Source organism: Bombus huntii, chromosome 13 (genome assembly GCF_024542735.1).
Source record: "Bombus huntii isolate Logan2020A chromosome 13, iyBomHunt1.1, whole genome shotgun sequence".
Taxonomy (NCBI): Eukaryota; Metazoa; Arthropoda; class Insecta; order Hymenoptera; family Apidae; genus Bombus; species Bombus huntii.
Genome location: NC_066250.1, coordinates 10,041,064 through 10,060,681, shown reverse-complemented (window position 1 = coordinate 10,060,681; position 19,618 = coordinate 10,041,064). Strand labels below are relative to the sequence as shown.

At 35.5% G+C, this 19,618-nt stretch overlaps 1 protein-coding gene and 1 long non-coding RNA gene across 9 annotated transcripts in view; one reads left to right on the top strand and one right to left on the bottom strand.

Annotated features, from left to right (window-relative positions):
* Positions 1-19,618, top strand: part of LOC126872552 (uncharacterized) — a 433,925-nt gene that overhangs the window by 186,736 nt on the left and 227,571 nt on the right. The gene's annotated exons all lie outside the window — the stretch shown is intronic.
* LOC126872554 (uncharacterized) lies at positions 3,155-7,658 on the bottom strand. 3 transcript variants are annotated; one of them, XR_007692055.1, is made up of 3 exons: positions 7,530-7,658; positions 6,639-7,167; positions 3,155-5,419 (listed from the first exon to the last, which is right to left on the bottom strand). It is a non-coding gene; the product is annotated as an uncharacterized LOC126872554 (long non-coding RNA). The 3 variants fall into 3 exon arrangements; XR_007692054.1 differs by having other exon boundaries at positions 6,639-7,658; XR_007692057.1 differs by lacking the exon at positions 3,155-5,419 and adding an exon at positions 6,251-6,461 and having other exon boundaries at positions 6,639-7,658.

Sequence of the window (19,618 nt, the reverse complement as noted above, 5' to 3'; positions counted from 1 at the left end):
GGAGAAAAAGAGAGAGAGAGAGGGCTAACTGTTAAACTATGGTTATAGTAGATGCGTATTCGGACAAAAATAAATGGAAAGATAGTGGAAATGGGTGTCGATAAGGATATCAATAAGATATCAATTGAATACTGTTTGTTTACGCAAAAGAGTAAATATTTTTTATTCCATTTCAATTAGTTAATAAATATTCTATGCATTATAAGGATATATGTATATTAACAGCGACGCGTCGTCTTTGTTATAATGACAGATAATTCGCTGCTATTTACCGTAATTTATGACTGGGCCTTTGGCTTGGTAAGGACTTCGACAGGATGCTCGAGCGAATGTTTGGGAAGTCGATAACCAGCGATTCAAATTCGGTTCGAAGCCGAGCTATGAAATATAGATGATATCGACTGTTTAGACTATTTAGACTATACATAAGGTAATTTATTGATGACAAATGACTCGACGCTGCATTGTCAAAGACTAAAGACTTTGTCTAAACTGTAAAAGTTCACAGAGTGGGGAAGGTAGTGATGTCGTTTGGTAAGGGGACTATGCAGACTCGAAAACTACAAGTCTGCATCAATTCGGATCATAACCATTGTAATCCTCGAGACATCAGCTTTCGATCGACGTATCACACTTGCTCCTATTCATTGTCTGAAAAGAAGAATTACTGCGAATATTATGTCGTAATAAAATTACAAGTTTGTAAAATTGACGACTGGTGGGAGAATAAATTTTGGAGATTTCTCACTTTCGAATGGAACTTGCAAATGATAAATATTATTCCGAAAGATTCTTATTTTTTCATATTAGAAACTATAAGTATTACGTAATAACTTAAATAAAAAATAAACTTAATTCGCGCGTGGACGTCGTACCAATTTTGTCACGCATTCAACGATAAATACAGATGCATGAACGAGACTTGCTCCGAGATGTTCCACAAGTGCTTCAAACTTGCAGATTCATCGCAATAATCATTACCAGTGGCAATGCATCACGTCGAACAGAACATCACATTTCTCGAAGAAACGCCCGCATCAAACTAATCCTAAATTGTTTTTGTACATTGCATCTCAAGATTTGATAATATTATTTACACAAGTTTACACAGTACACTTTTTGTAATTTCAAAATATTATCACATAGTCAATCTGAAAATTCTTCATAAAGATTCTCCATAATTCTTCTTCTACAGAATCATAAAATTATGTATTTCAATTAAATTAACCTATCAAGTAGCCAATTAATGCAGCGACAGTACGTCATCTGAATTATTCTTTCTTCAAACGCGCATATTTGTTGAGACGTTTGGATGTAAATTATAATTTATTGATCTACTATAACTGCATCAAGCATACAGGTCAGGGTCTGCAATTAATAGTAAGAATCATGCTACCATGCATACTTATGACATATGAATTTACCATATATATATATATATATATATATATATATATATATATATATATATATAGGTATTCCATGTTGAAGAAAAATTGACTTTGCATTTGTTGATAAAAGTAGAGGCAAATAATAATAGTAGGTGATACATACAAGCAATAATAATAAAAGGATACAGATAAATAATAAATTTCGCCAGTAAGAAAACAACGTGAGAAGGTAAAACGAAGAATTTCAATGAAAATGGAGAACAGCAAACGTGTAACATCAGAGATATCAAAAAGGAAAGATGAAATTCACCCAAGCGAAATACCATAGAATTCCAAGGTGTTCTTCAACCACGATTCCTCTTCAGGAATTTCCAGGATATGGATTGAGGTGGAGCTATTATACAAAGTTATATATGAAGATTACAAGAGAGTACACGATAATTCAAATTTCCTATTTCTCACAACGAAATAATTTATTAATTTATTACGTTGTCAATCTTATCAAAATTGTTTTCTATTTTATTTTGTGCCTAAATATGTGTTTTTCCATATTCTTCAAAGTTTTAAAAATATTCCTCGTTATGATATTAGAATAACGCCGATAAATATGAAAATATTGCTTGTCTTAACAATTATGTCTTCGGTTTTCACAAAACTTACTATTACTTATCAATTATTTAGAAGAGTTGTAACATCTTTGAACCTAACAGGTTGTTTTCCTTTTCAATTAAGCCATGTTAAAACCTTCCTATTTTAATCATAAAGTAACATTAAATTCTGAGAATCAGTAGAAATGTACTTATCATATTCTACTTCTGTGATTCTCACGTGCTGATACTTTTTCTTATAATTTTTATTGCGTGCCTTAGGCTAATGAAGCTTTGCAAATTTCAACATTATTATCTGGAAACTCATAATCATTTCCATATACACATCCAGCAGAGGATTCTATACACGAAGAAACGAGTGTCAAGCCTATCCACTGACGGAGACGAGGGAAAAAAATGGCGTTTCGTCAAGGACACGAGTCTGTCCCTCGGGAAGGGTAAATTACTGCCGTGGGCGAGGACCTCTCATAAAGCACTGCGCAAATTAAGTAGCCAAGGAAAAGGGGGAATAGCGTCATTATACATATATACATATATAGGAAGCGAAAGGAAATGCAGCGAGAGCCACGTCGAGGGCCACTCGTAATTTTTATGGAAATTATTATCACCGGTAGGAGGTAGGCTAGAAGTATCGTAAATTACGCCGGGTCGCGAGCTTTGCCTCGTCTAATTATTATTTGGCAATTAAACTTTACTCTTTACTGCGTGTGCACGCCTCCATGGATTCTCCTTCTCTCTCTCGCTCTTGAGTTCTGCCGTTCGAACTTAAGCATCCGGTATCGTAAAAGGCCAAAGAAAGATGGTTGTTATGAACGTTCGAAGACAGTGAACGTCCTGCTTCTTGTCGAAGGATATCGGTGATCAGCCTTTATGGCATCTCTGTATCGTTGAGATTTAATATGGTGTTTCGTAAAAATTGAATGGTTAAACGAATCGCCGTGTATTCTATTACACGATGGGCAATGTTGAAGTTGAGAAACAGTGTGTGTCCAAAAGCTGTTTTCGACAGACGGATGTACAATTTATGTTTTCTGTTCGTTGGGCAACGTAACTACAAATATATGACTTGGAGTTCTAAATTTTCATTTATGGGATAAGTCTTAACTGCAAAGGATAATATAGTTACCTATGTTAAAGAAGGCTAGAGAATGAATATAATTTTATTAGTGGCAGAAACTTTTATACTTTTATTTGAAATTTTGATTAGAATAAAATTAACTGATGTCGGTAACACTTGATTCGATTGACTTATATTTATTAACCTTCTGCCTTAATCAACCGAGTTAACTTGACCTGATTCCCATTTTTTCTTATTTCTATGTACTCTCCGAAATATCAATGCAATAATTTCCTACATAATAAAAATAACATCAAGATATTTTGTATGTTTCTTTATCCATATTTGCAAAATGGGAATAAAAAAGAAACTAAACGGGTTGTGTATTCCGTGTTTCAAAATCTACTACACTGCGTAATTATTACAAAAGGTACTTGTAAAATATGACGTTTTTACATTTTTTATCGTGCATGGAAGTATTTTAGAACATAAAAGAATTATACATTTTGTCGACCGGAAGTCATAATTTTATTAGTTAAGGGGTTAAAGAAAATTTTCAGGGACGAAAGTTAAAAAGGCAGAGGCTTCACATATAGTCTCGATTCCACTGAAGCAACATCGAACAAGTATCTTATTGCTGATCCTGTTTTTTGAAAAAATCACCGTTAGTTGTCGAATGTTGCTTCAGTATAAAGCAAAATGTCTCTATAGATTGCTATTTTTTGAAAATGTTTCGAACTTGAAAATACGGAAATTAAAGGAGACAAAAGGTTGTCCGATGTTGTTTCGACGAAGACGAGACTTATGATTGAAAACATTTTCAATCTAACTTAAGCTTGTTCGTGAAATATATCCCAATAATTTTGATATTCTTGAATATTAACATTTCATTTGCCATTCATTTCAACGAAGCATCAATCATTCATCCATATATGTACATGAAGTAAAACGGTGCAAAGACAAAAACCATCAACTTGGGAATTTTCAAGGCAGATTCAATCAACGAGGAACAAGATAGTCCATAAATCCAAAAGAACAGATTCGAATTACCGTATAATCATTCCCGAGGCTCAAATTAATACGTGCTGGCGACTAACGGAGTTTTCGCTCGAAATACTGAAAGTTCCGATAGCGCAGGCAAACGTTTAATTATTTTCCGCCGTGGTATCATAATTACCCCTTCCATTGGTCGCTGTCTTCACGACTCTCCCAATGGAATTTTCTCCAGCTACGGTGGACGTCGCGAACAAGGAATAATATCTAAATTAACGCACGACAGGGTTCGCGTAGAATTATCCGATTAACGTCAGCGTGGCTAGCTGAATAGTATCGACCGAATGCTATAGAGGGTGGTCCGTAATTCATGATAAAAGTGGGGTCAGGAAAGCTCACTAGTTCAAAGTAAGACGAAAATCAAGAATACCAAAATTGCGTCGAAGACTTCGTTTTTGTGGAAATCGAGTTTGAAAATTTGTGAGGTACACGTGAACTTGATCAGCTCTCGGTTTGGCAGGAACGGACGAAATGAAAAGAAATTATTCTATGTGTCAAAATAAGATGAAGATGAAACATAAAATTCTGTTATTTAATACACCGTTTTGAAGAAAGTGGGATTTGAACACCTGCGTTAGTCAAGAATTAGTCCGGTATGTAGGTACTAGGCAAATTCTCTGAAATTGATTTTTTCGAAAATGAGGTTTTAGGTGAGAAGGTTTTGTTTTACATTTTCCACTCATTTTTACATGTACAATAACATCCTATCGATTATCTATTCCTATCTAACTGAGAATTAAGCAAATTTACGTATACTTTGCACAGTAATATTGTTATTCTTGATTTTCGTCTTATTTTGACCCATAGAACCTCCCTGATCCCATGTGAATCATCAATTACGGATCACCCTATATATTTTACAAGCGTTCGCGTTCCGCCATGTTGCTCGACGTTATTAAGCAATCCATGTTCCTTCGTGTATTTACGTTTCCTTTTTTTCCATTACGTTTCTTTTCCTTCGACAAAATAAATTCGAAGATTACACGGGACCGCGCACCGCTTAATAGATGTTGCATATAATTATCCAATTAGCATCTGTGTTCTCGACGGCGTAACACCGGCAAATTGTCGTTTAACACGGAGAGGAAGGTAGGACCGTGACGACGAGGAACCGAACATCGTTGTAAGTCGGTAGTGTTTTCACGTATCACGGCCTTGAAGATGCCATAGCCTCATAGCCATAGTGTCGGGCTTATCTTTGATAAACTGTCCCATGTTCTGCTTTCGCGATGTTGCTTCTATATTAGCTGAGTATAGAGCAATTGCTGATGCATTATCGTTGCAGGTTAAAACCTTCTAGATTTCGTGTTCTGAAAAGAATGTGCTGATTTTTAGATACGTAGTTGCATTGCAGGTATTGTGATAATTACTCTGTAGGAAGAGTGGTAAAGAACTGTAAAGATAATGGAGCGTGAAAAATTCTTTTGTTGAGAGGAGTCCGAGATTTTATTGTGATGCGTAAATGGCAAAAGATTGTTCAGTATGAAACAAAATTCTTTTTCAAATATGTTTATTATTGAATAAGGATTTTCAAACATTAGATGAATGGAAAAGATATATATAATAGCCTGTGGAAGGTTTTAGGATTTTTCTTAAAAATGTAGTTATAGGTGCAAAAAAGCAACATCGTAGAGTTACGTTTTTATAGAAATTTCAAAAATTCTCTGGTGTTTATTACCTACTTGTTTTGTCAATTTAAGTGGTGAAAAGAAGTGATTATTAATGGAACTTGCTTTCTTACTTTACGAACCAAATTTTACACACAAAATTAAGCCCATGCCCGTGCCTGTGTGAGACACGACCACAGACAACTGAACATTTTTCGCACTAAAAACGCAATCACGTTTTCGTATTTGATATAATCGTTTGTTTTATTTGCACAAAAGGCGTAGATGTATCACAAGTGAAGCGATGCTATTCTTATATTTCTAAAGTCACACATACTCTCTCCAATGGTAATTGCGGAAATATCTATCATGAAAGTGGCTACGTTAATCAAATGCTACTATAAGAACGAAAACTGATAAAAATAAAGGAATTGTACATTTTTATATATGATACTAACAATGCTATATATAGAATATAAATAATACTGATATACTAGATATTTACGCATTCAAAAAAATATTCTCCCAACAATGTTTATAAAAACGTTTGCTTTCATTCAGATCCTAGTTTGTGTTTTGTACTTTGTTATATTAATAATATAAGAAATGACATTAAAGTTACAAGATAATATATTATATAGCCAAAAAACAATGCAAAGCTAAAACCAAAATCGTGCATTTCTGACCGGTAAGACCGAAAAAAACTCCAAGTTAAGGGGTTAAGCTCTTCGACGCCCCATCTTTCCTAAAGAAGAAAAAGGAAAATTCGTTTCAAGCAAGCGTTACGCTTTCAACGAGAGAAAAAGGACGACGCAGAAAGGAGTAACACGACGCGACGACGTTCCTAATCTCTTTGAAAAACATCTCCTTAAGCCGCGAAGCACGTGTCGGCGCGAACGACGTCAGACAGGCGTGTACTCACCGTTCGATTCTCGTTCAGCTCTCTTTTCTACCATTGCCATTAACCAGCCTGCGCATTCGGTTTACCTCGTCAGGTAATAATGACACTGGTAAACGTAGGAACGCGTGTGCTGAGGAGCGGTGCGCGCGTGACCGGACTGAGCAAATTTGCTTTGGCCGCTTTCGTGCCCGAAGGATTCATCGAGCGTCCAATGTAAATTAACGAGAGCCAGGCCTCGAGGGAACAACCTGGAAATCCCGAGAAAAATCCGGCTCGTGCTGTCCCGAATCAACGTCAACAGAATTATCGCTTTTTAAAAGCAATTAGTGGCCGACGTTGCGTCAGATTGACAGTTAAAGATGGACTTTTTTGCATTGGACGATTGATACTTCTTCTCGGGTGTCCTTTTTTTAAATGTATGTTGTATATATATGTAAGTAGGATTTATGTAAGATTTTTACATTCTTGATTTGGGGACAGATTCACTGTATCGATGACTAAAAGTGCGTTTTTGGAGACATTTTTTAGAAACGTTGAATATTGTAAAGTCCTAGAAAGATATAAAGATGAATTGAGGACAGTGGACACGGTTTTTGACAAGGTAGGTAGGAAATTTTTGTGTGACGCAAGGGAAAGCACTGAGAAGGGGAAGATATTAAAAAATATTCGATATATTGGATTCCAAAAATTATCAATTAAAAATCTCGTGTATCTTCTTAATAATTATTTGAAACTAGATCATTAGAAGAAGACATTAAAATATATAATATATATACTTCTTAATATGTATAATATTATATTATACTTTCGCAATTAGCACGGTAGATTGATAAAACTTTCACTTGAAATGCAATTGGAAACAATAAAAACAACGTTAAATTACAAAACTTGTTTTGCAAATGAAGTATTTACCCCGCGCTCGCTTGCGTTAACGTCGATCGATCAAAACTGAGAAAAAATACATTGCGCAGCGTATTAAAAATGGTGTTTGCGTGGTTCTGAGTCAGCGTAAAAGCCGCGTGTCGGCTGATCGTCCGCGTTGTCCCGTATTAGCGCAATCTTTGACGAGGTTCGCGTCGACTCACCGATATATCTGCGTGCCTTATCTCGATTCCTCGACAGGCTCGCGTGTTACGCACGTTTACGACGAAGATCGAGAGCTAGGAGAAATAAAACGAGCTTTCTTATCGTTATACCGTGTCCGCAACGCCGGCTTTATTAGCGCGACGATAACCCGCGGGGCCTGTTGTCATTTAATGGCTTAACGAGCCTGGATTTGCACCGATATACTCGAATGACTGTTCGTTCCTTTGTAAGCACACTAAACGCTTCGAACGAACAAATTTCATTTTCCTCTACAGAATTTTAGATTATCGTGGTAACCGTGAAATATTATAACGAATCGATGGTGAAATTACCCGTAGAATTATTGTTAAAGTTTGGAGATTAGATTTGAGTTTAGATTTTGAGTTGTTTAGAGAGAAAATTTTTTTAGCTTAGAATTAACAAATTTAGGTTGGCACTTTTGATAGATTTCGACGCGACGATTATTACGAAATATCACCCAGTTTCTAAAAAATTCCCGCAGTTACATTTGATATTTCTTTCTTCCATTCCTTGTTACGCGATATTTGGTACTTCCACGAGAGAAATATTTATTATTTAATTTTTGACATAATTGCATTTAAAATATGTTGTTATTTATGTAAAAATGAGAAAAATTCCATAATCTTCCATAATATTCCATAATCTTTCAGTAAGGGATATCGATGGCTTACTGCACAAACATTGTATGCCCACATTTTGAGAAAATTAACTTTTTATATAGGACACGTAATTTCTAACTGTTACTTTAGGTCGTGTTTACAAATCAAATTTATATCTACTTGATAAATGTCATCAAAAACATATTTTTGTTTACCATATTTAGTATATATCGAAATATCTTCAAGAACTATCAATGACATTTGTAATTTTATGTTGATAAAAAGAATCAATGCACGATTCGCAATCACTTTTATAATAGCATCGATAAAGATAAGTACAATGCAAAAAGTATTTATTTAATTGTTAAGTACTATTGAACCTTTACAACTGTTTATCTCAAAAACGCTAAAAGTGGACATAAAATATTTGTGCATATAAATGTTAAAAAGAAATATGGAAAAGATCATCTAATCGTGATCATTTGAAAGGAAAGTTGACTCCACATAAATCGTATGTATAAAATCAAGGAACTCGAACATCCTGTATTCCAAGTTACGAGACAGAAATTCGCTGCAACACGCAATAAACAGCTGTTTGCTTGAATCTGAAGCGCGCATGCGAGTCGTCTTGAAAAGTAATTCGCGGCACGTTTGGCCACGTGCCCGTGAACGTGAATAACGTGATCGTTCGATACACAGAGAATGTTTAGCTGCGGGATTCTATTCGTGGAAATTTATAATTTATAATGCATGGTTAGGCTTCCCTCTTTCTCTCCCTGTTCCCGTCTTTCTTCTAGTCGGAGGCCGATAAAACACGAGTCTCTGTGAAAGGAAATCACCCGCCGTTCGTCTTTGTAGTCGACAGAAATCCGTCGAGCGTCTCGTGATCCGCGTCCAAGTTCCACGGTCTGGACCACGACCTCTTGCGACAGGCTTCACAGGGGAGATCGAGGCAATTAAATCGATAACGATTAACGACTAACGACTGTAGCTGTTCTCGTTCCGTCTGCGTTTCTGCGTTATCGATACTGCTCGCTTTCGATGGCACATGACACCCTCCGCGGACTTTGAACACCACGGAGCCTGCGGAGGGTCTTCATCAATCGCGTTTTTCTTCCATGCCGCTTCCCCTCAATTTCTTGGAGAACTTTGCCGCGTCGGTAGTGTCAATGATTGCGTGAGTAATGCTCGGGGAAATTCTCTGCTAGTCTCAACAAACTTTGACAAAGATACTTGGCGTTGAATAAATTGTAGTCTTTTGGATTTATTGAAAAATGCCGGGGAATATTGGTAAATTTCCAGAGTAAAATAGATAATGATTCTTAGAATGGTTTGTAAATTGATTGGTACTGATGTTGAAAATCTTTGGGTATTGGTTTAAGTTTACCCGTCCATTTCAGAATGTATTATGACCATGCTTTTTTAGGTGTGTTGGTAGATATTGAGGATCGGTGGTAAATTTCCAGAGTAGAATAGGAGATGATTCTCGAATTCGCCAATTGATTATTTGATAAAGTGGATGAAGGAAATAATTCATTTATTGGCTATGTGTGGATCTTGAAATAGGTTTATTATTAGATAACATAGTTGTGATTATTACTGATTTTAGTGGTAAATGTAAAATGTATCGAATCGTAATCGACGATTCAATGTGAATTTTCTGTACGATATTTATCGAAATATTACAAGTAAGTTCGGTCGATATACCGGACAAATCTTTCCGACAAAATATTAATGTTGATATTCACATCTATATCCTCTTGAATGAAAAGAAACTCTTTCAAAATTAGTTCCTCACTACGTTCCGCGTTAGTTACGTAACGATCGTACATTACTTAACGTAAATAGTAATCTCAAGAAAGAAATTATGCAAAACATACTGTCATTTAACGGTAAAATCATCGAGCTCATAATACGCAATAATTACGTATCACCACAAGAACAACATCGATATTTCTTATTTGAATGAATAAGATAATCCACAGTGCGCATTACCTTTTATAATTTTTGCTCGTATTTTTGTTTAGCTGCTTATATCTAACTACTTTTATTTTCATTTTTCGCTCTGCGCAAAATTCTTATCTCCACTCTGTGACATAATACGAATCCTTCGTTTATTCAAAAATAAATAGAGAATACAGATAAGTTTAGGTACGCTAATTTTAACTAAATACAAAATATTTTCCCCTTTCCCCAAAATATTTAGTACGTTGGTTTTTTGTCGATTATTTTCCACATAGAAAAAGTAAAAACTGTTCTTAATGGATATACAAAGTCGCAAACGAATTTCAAGAGTCACATTTCTTTAATTCAAATATGTTGTTAGCTGTATTTAAATAATACATACATGTATTATTTTAAATTCCTCTTTTAAAATTCCTCTTATTAAATATTTATAGATTTTTAATTCTTTGTTACTAACACTTTAAAACAGTGAACGAATGAAACTCAGAGTTCAAAAACATGGTCAGGGACGTTCGTATGTAAGATCTGTAACGCGGTTCGGGCGTAAAACGATATTCGAAGAAACGTCGTAAAATTTCTGATATCGGTTTGAAACTTGTGACTCGATCAAAATATTTGCGAAAATTTGTGAGTCGAAGTAGACATCTGGTTTGCTTGTTGCGATAACAGGGAGTCAATGATCCCGATTGGTCGGCGAGCCAGACAGTTCGAACTGGTTATCGTTTCTGGAGCACCGTTATCGTCGGTCGCCAGTTCTTTGACGGATGTCAAGCGCCTCGTTACCTGCCATTTCGTTTCTTCGTTCCGACACGGACGTAAATGAGCATCGTCTAGACGAGAGTCCGCATAAAAACCGCGGGTAATTGCCTGGAAAATAATTTCTAGAATACGAGCGAGCGCGACACAGAAATTTCCATCGATTCCGCGCTGCAGAAAAAAAGCTCTATCGATTATTATTAACTCGGAACACGGACGAGTCAAGCAATTCGTTATTTCTTACGTTGGAGAAAGGAACTTGATCCACCCTGTTTTTCCGTTTAAGGGATAGCTCTACAAATTCTTTAGTTTAATTTTTTATTTTAAATTCTCTATTTTAAGTTTTGCGTTGTATCTATTATCTATGAAATTTTGTAATCTTACTACGTTCATTGAAAATCTGTCGATACAAGCTTGATGTCGTAACAAAGAAATGAACCAGAGTAGAGTTTAGAAAATCGATTATCTTCTGCTAAATATTATTTTTTTCTTCGAAGAATTCCAACAAAATTACATTCGATAAAAATATAACATATATTGAAACTTGCGCTGAAACGTTTCCATGTGCAAAATGCAATACGTAATTCGCGTGATATAACAAAGAGGTTATTTATCGATTCTACAAATGATTATATATGACTAGGACATAGCAGACGTCGAAATTGTTACATCAGATTGTTTTACCATGAAATCGCACGCAATCTTTGAAGAACTTAAATGTTACGTCTACAAAGCATTTAACTACAATATAACGTAGCAGTACTGAGACTAATTATTGTTATCCAACGGTGATCATTTTCAAGGAATGCATTAACATATTGAAATGCATGAACATATTCAAATAGAGTAATCATTAGAGTTTTCTTAAAATTCTTTCATTCTTTTAAATTATTGTATTATAGACATGCAGGCTCATTACTGCTTACATATATTCAACTCGCCATCCCTCAAAGAAATCACAATCTTTATCAATACGATTCTATTGCTTGATCATCTAATCAAGAAGCCTTAATAATATCGTCAGTAATTATAGCCTATTGGTCATCTTTCTCGAAGCAATCGACACTCTGCAGTTCCAATAAGCTATTATGAGTCATGAGTGATTTTAAAACTTTCGTTGTATAATTACTTACTTGAAATATCAAGATACGAATATTTTTCTGTCATCCGCGTGAAAATTTTGAGGAAGAACTAAAATAAAAATTATTACAAATATGAAATTCAGATACGATAGATGGCTTTCTAGACTGCGAATTTTTTATCCTTAAATAATAAGATACGATATCTTATTATTTAAATATAAAAAGATCTACGATTCCTGATAAGTTGTAACAAAGAATTACTGGGAATATAATGAACATAAAAAAGACCAAGTTATTAAAATTCATTAGTCAATCGTAAAGATATTCAAACTTCTCCGGGAAGTTCTGAGCTCAGACCATCCAGAACCATTATTTGCGCATCATTTACGCATTATCTACACATCGATCGATGACGAATACGAAAACGAGTCAACGAAAACCAGTATACTAATTTACTTGCTATTCACAGCGTGTCTCGAACCGGCTTGTTACTCGTATTTTCGTTGGTCGAGTTAATACACGGCTCGTTATTGACGGCATTCTTCGTCGCTTCGTAAAACGTAGCAATTGAAAGACGGCCTTGGTGTATGGAGACCGATCGGTCGGCGTGACGTGCCAGTCACGAGGCCAGTTACTCGCGTAAGCGTCGAAGGCACGTACATAGTTTTGTGTGGTAGGTTATGGTTTCCTGTTTCGCCTGACCGCATTGCCAATAAAGATCCCGGAATTCGCCGATTCCACGCGATTTCGTGCACAAATACGCGTGACTCGAAAATTTTGTTGTGACGCCAGCTATGAGACCGCCGACGACGACGACGACGATGAAGGAACACAACGATGCTTCATCGTAATACCACCGTAAATTTTCCTTCTCATGGGTGCTCGCGTGACTCTTGCTCTTATTATACCGCGTAATATCCGGTGCGAGTCGCGAGACCGGCTACTCCCACGCAACTGCTTCCGCGACTCGCGTTTCCTGCCAGTTTCTTGGTTTTCCCATTCGTTAATCATCCTTGACTACCGCCTAGCCTCGTTTAAATTTAAATATACTATCGTAAACTACTATCGTAAATATACTATCGTATGATTTTTCCCAACATCGAATTTTGAATACCATTAAATGTTAAAATGAATTGTTTTCTATTTGTGGCGACTAAGTTTTACTTGGAAAAAACGTACGTATGTAGGTTGATTATCGACATAATTTCCATTATTATTGATGACTATCTGCACAATTTTTGTCTAGGTTTCATTTCTTTTTAAATCGTATTGTTAGATAGACCGCAGATTATGCAAATTCATATTTTTGTTAATATAGAATCACATAATATGAAAAACTGTATAAATTGTTGTAAGTATAGTTCTTTCTATTATACTTGATAAGTAAAACAATTTTTTGGCGGGATCCTTCTTTTCTATTATATTTCTAGAAATATGAATTTGCATAAAAATCCGCAGTCTATTAATGCAATTAAAGGAATGGAACCTAATTGGAAATTTGTTTTATCTGCCAAATATTATAGACACTACTACATTCTAGATATATGATACATTTTTATTAATTATTTACATTTTGCGCATTTTTCACTTTCAAATTTCTCGTGAATGCATAAAAATCCGCTATGTATCGATGACCTTTTATCATTTATCTAACAGCTTGCGAATATCATCGCGATAGAAACTCGATGTCTTTGAATCAATGAAATTCGTAGAAATTAAAGAGGACAAATAGTTTATATAATTGAAGTTCAATTATTTTCCTCGTTATCCATTATTTTTCGTTCACATAATACAAACTGACGTTTAGATAATGAGTGAATTCAAAGTTCAATTCTACGGCCGATAACTGAAAGTTAAAATAAATGCATTGTTACGGTGTTACAAACTTTTATAACGATACTACAAAATCATACGCATGCTGCTTATGCGAATTCAGTCGGACAGAATTCATTTCTATACCTACCATGCATTTATGATTCATTAGTCATTTGATTGTCTGAAAGTGTGACAACGACAGCGTTAGTTCGTCGATGACGGTAGACTACCATCTATACCTTGTTTACTCTTGAATATATATTTTACTCTAAAAAGGTTGATTTGCCCCAACATTAATTAATTTTTGAGAACTAGATACTACGTATGATTCGTTACACGTTTGGATTACCTGAACGTTTGACATAAAAGACAGATAACTTTAGGCTGATGAAACGTATCGATAAATTGTTTAAAGCCTCGTCTATACTAACAGACGATTGTCCGCAGACACGTGTTATAGACAATTCACATCTGCCTCTCGTAAAGAATTCGCAGACAACGGGAGACAAAATTCAAGTCCAGAGACAGTCCGCCGACGAAAACCTAGTCTACACTGACAGACAATTATCTGCAGACGTGTGTCCATTGTAATGGAAAACATGAGACAACGTTCACGGATAAATGTTGTTGGAAACAGGCAACACGCAGTTCAGTTCAATTATCTTTTCGCTGGTAGACTATTTTGTTTCGACTTTTTTTCTTTTGCCACGATCGTCGCGGGTCTTTCTATTTTCGGATCAATTTTTTGTAATAAAATGTTGGTTACTTTTCGACATCTGCAAAATTCTTAAGTTCAGAGCTGCCTTCTAGATTTATTTCTGCAAAAAGATCGTTTCCATGCGGATGACTAAAAGATCGAAGTCAGTAGAAAATTTTTACCTATAAAGTATCATATAAGGGTTTTGTATATTTTATGTTTTTTATCTATTATATACACTACATAAAGTATATGTATTTTATTATATATTTTTCATGTCACATTCTGTGCAATTTTATATTTTCAAATTTTCTTTAAATGCATAAAAATCCACGGTCTACTTATAACTTTCGACTAAAAATCTACCTATTCACAACAGTTTCATGATTTTTTGTTTTTTCTTCCGCAAATTAAAAAATATACAATATGCCCGATAAACCACAATAGCATAATTAGATGTGGCCATTAGGGATCTGCGAATTCCCGCGGGTATCCGGGTACTCGGGCGTAAGCGTGAAAAATATGCGACATACATTATCCGTCGATGATCGTCAGATCAGATTGTCTGCAGATGAGTGTGGACGGCTAGCTTAACGCTGCACGTATCTTTCTATCATCTGACTTTTATTCAAAGTTATTGTGGCTAATATCTTATTTACTTTACTTTTTATCTGGAATCTTTGCCTGGATAGTCGATAACTCGCGTGCTATTAACGTTTATCAGATTGATTTGTATGTCAGAGTGATTGGATAATCGATGTACTGTGATTCATTTGAGAAAATTGTGATGGTTTCGTGAAAACTTCGATAACATTGTTAGTTTCGATCGATTCAAAGGAAATTGTTCAATTATGTTGCTGAAATTTGAAGCTTAAGATTTTTCTATTGAACTAAAGGAAAGTTCTTTATTGTGTAAAGCAGGAGAGAATGACTATTTTCACAATTTTTTAGGAATTTCTAGAAACGTTCAAGAACGCTCAAGTGAGTATTGCATCAGAAATTCCTTAGAAAAATTGTTATCAAACGTTTTCTTTGGTACTAGCAAATATTTCTCCGTTTTAATCATACCTATGTTGTTCACCTCATTATTATATTTAACGCAGTTTGCGTTACACGAAAGTGCTGAGAGATATGTAACTCGAAACGTTGGAACTCCGCATCTAATCCTCTTCAGCGTAGCGAGCTAAAAAGACGTTGAATAAAAAATACATCTCGTATTTAACTTTAAATATCTGATAAAAGTTGAAGTGAAAAAAGATGCTTCTTTTAAAAAAACATACTTTTTTAAACGATTCATCTTTGATCTACATTATCAACTGACAATTTCTTCCCTAAAATTTTTATATAATTTTATGGATCTTTCCAATGAACTTTATTAAAATGTATCTTTCGTTGATTTCTCGATTTAAGAATCACGATCGATGCCACGAAATAAAGTAGCTCACGAAAGTATTGGATCACCTTTAGAAACAGTGTATCTTAAATTTAAATTTAAAAAAACGGTCAAATTTGAAACGGATTCGGCGATGTATATATGTAGAAGCTTCAAAGTATTTATTAGAAGCGTATTTGCTAGTCCTCGATATATAACGTTCAATAGAAACCATCGTAGCCAAACCATGAAAAAATATACACTAACTTCGTAGCGAATTCCGAGATTATTGACTACTCCATTTCGTATCACCTTTACATTGCTGTTTGACAATCTCTCTACTATTGCCAATTACTTTCATCAGCCTTTTAGTGCATTTGTGTAACATTAGAACTATCAAACTCGTCAAAATGACTGACTTCAGACTCTTTCTTTTTTTTACGATTACTGAAAACATACAGGTATTTCTACTAAGATTAATGCCGATTTTTATTCGGATAGAGAAATTGTTTTAATTAATTTCATTTGAATCATGATTTATACGTTACATAGAACATTCAAGCGTATTTAACAGGCTGGTAGTTCCAGTGTTAAACAGAAAGAGAAACGATTAATTTTCATGTACATTGATGAATTTAGAGGAAAACCATGATTTTCGACGCGTAGGATCTCGTTCGTTACAGCAAGTACTTCCCGTTTGCATTATTTATACTTTAATGTTATTCGTGGCGGTTGACTGTTCGCCGGAAGTATCGTAACGACACGTCTCTCATTCGTATACTCGTATATGGTTTCATGAGAACTGTGACGCCGCGGAAAAGGGTCATGTGAACGTGTCACGGGCATGCAGCGTGTACTAGCGTCGCGAATCCGAGCTCGTGGGACGTTGACCGAAACGAACGAATCGTTCTTGCTCGAGAATTGAATTCGACACTTTACACGGGACTTGCGGTAAGCGGATCGCCGATCGAATGTTCCTTGTATCCCTACGAACGTGCAAGTAATGCATATTTTCAGATCGAATTGATGGAAGTTTACCAATTTCTCGTTTCAAAACAGTTCGTATGACAAACGCAGGGAAGAATGAAACGATTGTCGTAATGCAAGCGGATGGTAATTCGATGATTAGATACAGGGAAAGGAATTCGCCGATGAAATAATCGTTTATAAAAGTTCGATAGCATTACTGACATTCCATTTGCGAAAGACCTCGGAAGAGGAAAGATTTGTTCGATGTTTATTCCGCGTTGTCTGAATTATTATCGACTGGGATTTCTCTCACTCTTAATCGCTTCTTGCTTAACACGATAGGACAAAATACTTTGAAATTTTAGTACCATTACGGGCATCGAGCGAAGTTTCGTTCCGAGAAGTAGAATAAGCTATCAATAACCAGACAGAGAGAACAGTAATATTGATTTGATGCTGTTAGTTTTTCGTAAGACGCCGTATAGACCTGTACTAAATATATATTAACCGTCTATTTGGTTAAATGAATACAATATGTCGTATCTCGACCTGGGCAACAGTACTTTGCCAATAAGACTTCACTATATTACTTTACCAATATCACTATGGTAAAACCTAGATTATCCGAGCAACTCTTGTTTCGAACGTTCAATTATCCGAACAATATCGGCTATATAAACTTCTTTCGCCACACTTTCTGTACATTCATCAATCAGATTCTCAATTCGTTGTTAAACATATATGTGAGGAAGAAAGATTGACAGAATTTAAGGGAGGTATAACAGTAGCGAAAACAGCGATGAATAGGATAATATTTCTGCAAACGGTATTCAGCATAGTATAATATATTCAGATGCGTTCATAGCTACAGAAACATGCTTATTGGTACACAGGAACAGATGGTATGAAGCACAAACAGAAAGCAGTCCTGTGGAACTAATCACTTAAAAAAAAGTTTTTAATTTATTGGTTTAGAAAAATTGCGAAAACAGATTGGAAGATCAAGAAGAAAATGATCGAGACATGTACATACAGGTAATAATGTGCAATAAATTATCACTTTTCATATGAAAAGCAGTCAATATTGATCGTTCGGTTATTAAAAAATTCGGTCACCCTATTCTTGTTCAATTAATTAGTAGTTTGTCAATTTTTATGCAAATCCACATTTTTGAGTATACAGATACTTAATTGAAAACGTAGAATCTCATTGTCGATAAAAAATTGTTTTACTTCAAGTAATACTCAAGTACTATAGGAAGCACTATACCTATTTTGAATATTTTATATACCTTTCCATATCATGTGTATTTTGTGTAATTTCGTACTTTCATCTTCTCTATAAATGCATAAAAATCCTCAGTCTTATAATTAATTTTGATAGTCGAGATCCTACTGTATTTTAGGCGAGACAATAAGCAAGTCATGAAATATGTACAGCGAATATCTTAAAATCCTTTAAGCTTCGATTTCGAGAGCATAATCTGCTAACGAACGCACAAACCCTTCGTTCTTCCAGTGCGAGTCACCGAAAGAACTCGGCAGTATTTCACAGCTCGTTAGCGCAATAAATTCTGCATTCCGGCAGGGACGAGAGACAAAGTGGCGCGAACGGCGTCGCTTACCCTCGAAACGCCTGGAAAAACAAGGCGAACCAGCCGATTTATACAGCGGCGTATGCAACCGAACCGACCGTGCCTATTATCCGAGAGAAACAACATTCTATCGAACGATGTTCGTTTTGCAATTCGCCGAGAGACTTCAGTTCACTACACAGCATCCATAACAATGCTCGGAAGAATATATTAGTACCTTTGAAACGGCGATTTATATTTCACGTGAGACTCGACGGCGAGACTTTTTCTACTTATTCGCCTATTAGCGACAAGGGTTGGCATCGCCAGGCGAGTACTATCGTCTTAGTAGCAAAAGAACCGCTCATAAATATGTTCCTCTATCTCTGAGGCACCCTCTCTGGTTTCGAGGCTCGTATACGTTAATTAGATGCCTCTATTTTGATTTAAAGACACTGTTAACGAAGTTCCAGGAATGCACGCGGACTAATGCACTAGCGGCGAGACTGCATAAGGAGGCTTGCTCCACCATGGGAGAAGTTGACGCACGCCAATCCCCACCATAGTTCACGTGGACGTACGCTGCGACCCGTGCCTTCTTATGCCACGTTCACAGCGTAGATTTAACTCTTTTTTTATGCTCCTCAATCATATGGTTGCGCGGTAGTTAGTGGTCTTCTTCTATGTTATTATTCGTTTATAATAATAACAATCTAATTTACAATGTGTAATGGAACTTGATTTATTCGAATTTTGTGAAGGGGTAAACAGTTTATACAATTGATGTTCATATAATAGAAGTTCACTTATTTTTCTACCATATGCGATTTTTCGCTTATGTATGTATGTATGTAGTTGGAATTTACGTTCGGATATGTGAATTTAACCAGTAATTTATTTAATAGTGCACTGCCTAGGACGGCAAAATTTTGTTCAAATAAGGGACTTCGTATAAACAGAGTTATAGTGTAACTACTTTATTGTTTATCCCTTAATTCGCTTAATACATCAGAATATTAATTAGAGAATCGATATACGTTATTAACGTACATGTAACGGCAACTC